We start from the raw sequence: 4,401 nt of genomic DNA, 5'->3' as shown, positions 1-4,401 counted from the left end.
TGGGAGCTGGGGGTCCCCTGCCCAGGCCTAATGACTTGGCCAGAGGCCTTAGGCCTGGGCAGGGGCGGAGCCTGAAACCGCGGGGAGCTGGAGGTCCTCGCTGCCCAGACCAGATGCCTTGGCCAGAGGCGTTAGGCCTGGGCAGGGGCGGAGCCTGTAACCACGGGGAGCTGGGGGTGCCCTGCCCAGGCCTGACACCTCTGCTGGAGGCCTAAGGCCTGGGCAAGGGACCGATCCGGTGATCAGCGATCGGATGGTGATGAGGGTCAAGTCCTCTGGCCGAGGCATCAGGCCTGGGCGCAGGGCGGAGCCAGCAATCGGAGGGGACTGGGGGTCCCCTACCCAGGCCTGATGCCTGGGCCAGAGGCATCAGGCCTGGGCCAGGGGCAGAGCCAGCAATCAGAGGGGTCTGGGGGTCCCCTGCCCAGGCCTGACGCCTGGGCCAGAGGCATCAGGCCTGGGCCAGGGGCAGAGCCAGCAATCAGAGGGGTCTGGGGGTCCCCTGCCCAGGCCTGACGCCTGGGCCAGAGGCATCAGGCCTGGGCTGGGGGCAGAACCAGTGATGTGGGGAAATGAGGGTCCCCTGCCCAGGCCTGATGCCTCTGGCAGAGGCGTCAGGCCTGGGCAAGGGGCCGATCCTGCGATTGGAGATTGATGGGGGTCAATGCCTGAGGGCTCCCAGTATGTGAGAGGGGGCAGGCTGGGCTGAGGGACACTCCCCCTCACCCCCCACCCAGTGCACGAATTTCGTGCACCAGGCCCCTAGTCTTATATATTTAAATGGATAATATGCAAAGTGTCCCCTCGGGAGTTCGATCAGGGGACCAGGAGTTCGATTGCTTGCTATGACATGTGCTGACCACCAGGGGACGGGGCGGAATGAAGGAAGGCCCGGCTAGCAGCTGGAAGGCCCTGATCAGCCCTGATCGCTGGCCAGGCCTAGGGACCCTATCCATTTACGAATTTCGTGCACTGGGCCTCTAGTGTGGTAATAAAATGTTCCTCTTGGCACTCGCAGTGAACCAGTGTGTTCTCATGTTTCATCAAATTGCCATAACTAGACCAGTGGTTGGCAAACTGCGGCTCGCGAACCACATGCGGCTCTTTGGCCCCTTGAGTGTGGCTCTTCCACAAAATTCCATGTATGGGCACGCATGTACAGTGTGATTGAAACTTCATGGCCTATGCGCAGAAGTCGGTTTTCGGCCTGGGTGAGTCTATTTTGAAGAAGTGGCGTTAGAAGAAGTGGGGGGTGTCGGTTGGTTGGGCGACTGGAGACGTTGTGGAGTGAAAGAAGATGTAGTGTTGAGGATTGAGAAAGGTATGTTGAGATGGTTTGGACATATAGAGAAGATGAACGAAAGGAGATAGATGAAACAAGTATACAAGACGAGTGTGGATGGAAGAGTTGGAAGGGGTCGACCTCAGCAAACGTCCCTCAGTCAGATTGAGGGCGTTTTTAGCAAAGGCCAGCTTAGGAGTACCTTAATTAAGTTAATAACAATGTCCCTACCTATATAGTTTAAGTTTAAAAACTTTGTCTCTCAAAAGAAATTTCAATCGTTGTCCTGTTGATATTTGGCTCTGTTGACTAATGAGTTTGCTGACCACTGAACTAGACCATATCTTTTGAATTTAATCCTTTCTTTCCATATCTATTGTTACTGTCTTAGTTATGGTCCTCATTATCTCTTGCTCTTAATATTACAGTAGACTTTTAGCTTTTCTCAGCTTCTTTTTTTTTCTACTTCATGTTTTCCTCTCCTCCATGCTTTCTTCTCCTTTAACAATTCCTTCTCATCCACAGGATACATTCAGATAAACATATTAGTGTAGAAAGGTATTTCTTTTTTTTGTAACAAGGTATTTAAAAAAATCTGTTCCTTGTCTACTTTTCTGACCTCATTTCTCACTAATCTATAGAATTTTACTTTTCCCTTATATTATGTGATTTTTCAAACACATAATGTGTTTGCATATATTCTTTCCCCTGGAACATGCTCTCCCTTTCCCCCAAATGCATGTCTTCATGCGCGCGCATGCGCACACACACACACTCACACTCACATACCTCATGTAATTCTGCCTGGCAACCAGTTAATCTTTTGGAACTCATATCAAAGGTTATCTCCCTTCTAACTCCAACCCCTTACCACCAAGATCCACAGAGGTAATCACCCTCTGTTCTGTGCTCCTCTTTATCCCATACAAACATCTATTGTTGCATATTACATTTTATTATTTGTTTACATATTTGCCTCTTTACTAGATTGAGTCTTGAGGTCAGGTTATTGACCTCAGGAAAATCCTTTTTTATGGAGTCTTTGATTCTGAGACTCTACCATGTAATGATTTTTCTTTTCTTGGGAAACAGATACTATTAGTAAAGACTGCTTGTCAATTATTCTAAGAATGGTGCCCCAAAGCCAGTTTGAATCCCTAGTTAGTAACAGGCTGTATATTTACAAACGGGGAAAGAACATTCTAATTTTCAAATATTGTATTTTTAATTTTTAAAAAACATATTTTTATTTATTTGAGAGAGTAAGGGAGAGGCAGTGAGAGGGAGAAACACCGATGATGAAAGGGAATCATTGATTGGCTGTCTCCTGTATGCCACACCCTGGGGATTGAACCCGCAACCTGGGCATGTGCCCTGACCAGGAATTGAACTGTGACCTTCTGGTTCATAGGTCAACACTCAACCACTGAGCCATGCTGGCCAGCTCAAATATTGTATTTAAAGGACCCTCTTTAGAAATATGCTGTTTTGCTTTTTATGTTTTGCTTATGAGCTGGGAAGAAACCTGTCCCTTGTTGTTCTAAATGAGGTTAGAAACTTCTGTTTGTCACTGTTGGTCTACAGTTTCTTTCCAGAGGGAAGTTGTAAAAGGGGTAAGAATTTTTCTCTTTTCTTGGAGTAGTCACTTGGTCATGCTGGCTGAAGCTCAGCTGTGAATGGCAGGACCCTGTTTTTCCTGCCAGCCTCAGTGAGCTTAGCCAGCTTCAGGACCTTGGCCATTAGATTAATTGAGGCATCTCATCCTGAGGGTAAGAAAGTTGTAGATAAAAACCTTGTCATGTTTGGCCTTGAGTTTGTCAAATAGTTGTAATCACTCGATACATGTTTGTATAATTAGATCGAACCTATTCTTTTCTTTTTGGAAGAGAGTTTAGCATCACTCTGCTGCACATGCATCAGCAGGTCATTGTTAATATTTGTTATGTTAAGTATATATATTTTATGTTAAGTATATTATAAACTATACAGTTATATTATTATCACAGCACTTGCCTTACCTTTGAGTATTAAATTCAGTTTTGATGAATGAGCAAAGAATAGCAGATATATGACCAGAGTGGGGGAAAAATCAACATGGCTGTCGTGGGGGAAGAAGTAGAAGTGTTAGAAAGGTTAAGTGTAGGATCTCTGTGGAATGAGTCAAACAGTAAGATGTATGCAGACAATGACATGGTCTTGCCGTTTACTGAAGGACTCCTTGTCTCTAGAACAGTGCCTGGTAAACAGTTGGCCCTGAGTTATTTAGTGAATGGAAAGCTGCTTTCATGAAGACCAAACTGCTCTGCAAAAGTTGCTGTTTATGTGTTAGGTCTTCTTCTTTTGTACCACATGTGAATTAGTATTATTCAAGACTTAAGTCATGGTTTTGTTTAGTCTACTTTCTGTTGTTGCTAGGACTTTGGTATTATTTCCTCTCCCCGCCCCCCATTGGCTAGTCTGGGGTTAATAATGGTATTGGAGTAACATGCTTTCTGGAAACATAAATGAAGAGCTCTCTGTTGATTCCTAAAGTGAGGGGGACGAGTTATATAATTCAGAGCAGATTTTGACCAATTTCCTGTTACAGGCTTCAGTTGCTTATCCCCTAACTATGGAAACACATGGAGATGAATGGGAATGCAAGGAGATTATTATGTGACATATCCCAGTGAGAAATTTGATGGGAAATAAAGGAAAAAGTATATTTGAAGGTTGAAATGCTGTTTGAATTAAAAAAAAATCCACAAATGAAGGAACAGTTACATTTACAGTTGAAAGATTTCTTAATTTGCAAATCAGGAACAGAAAAAACAGTTCAGAAGTAGTAAGTCATTTTAAAATGCAAAACTGAGTTTTGTAGTTATCTAAAATCTTTTTGGAGAACAGTATTTTGCATATTTTATGATTACTGCTACATCAACAGTTGCTTTGTTTTTGCCATTTTAAGCAAGAGAGTGAGTGAAAGAGGTCAGTGTATTATGTACTAGCAACAGCTGGCTGATAGCATTGAATACTTACATAATTAAATATATGTGTTGGCTGTTGTCCTAACAACTCTGTAGGTGGAGGCCCCAGAAAGAATGCAGAAACTTGCTTCAGCCGGATTAAAAGAAATCAAC

At 44.4% G+C, this 4,401-nt stretch overlaps 1 protein-coding gene across 5 annotated transcripts in view; it reads left to right on the top strand.

Annotated features, from left to right (window-relative positions):
• CDKAL1 (CDK5 regulatory subunit associated protein 1 like 1) overlaps positions 1-4,401 on the top strand; it is a 681,380-nt gene that overhangs the window by 119,951 nt on the left and 557,028 nt on the right. The gene's annotated exons all lie outside the window — the stretch shown is intronic.

This window comes from Myotis davidii, unplaced genomic scaffold (genome assembly GCF_000327345.1).
Source record: "Myotis davidii unplaced genomic scaffold, ASM32734v1 scaffold53, whole genome shotgun sequence".
Taxonomy (NCBI): domain Eukaryota; kingdom Metazoa; phylum Chordata; class Mammalia; order Chiroptera; family Vespertilionidae; genus Myotis; species Myotis davidii.
This window is presented reverse-complemented; position numbering and strand designations above follow the sequence as displayed.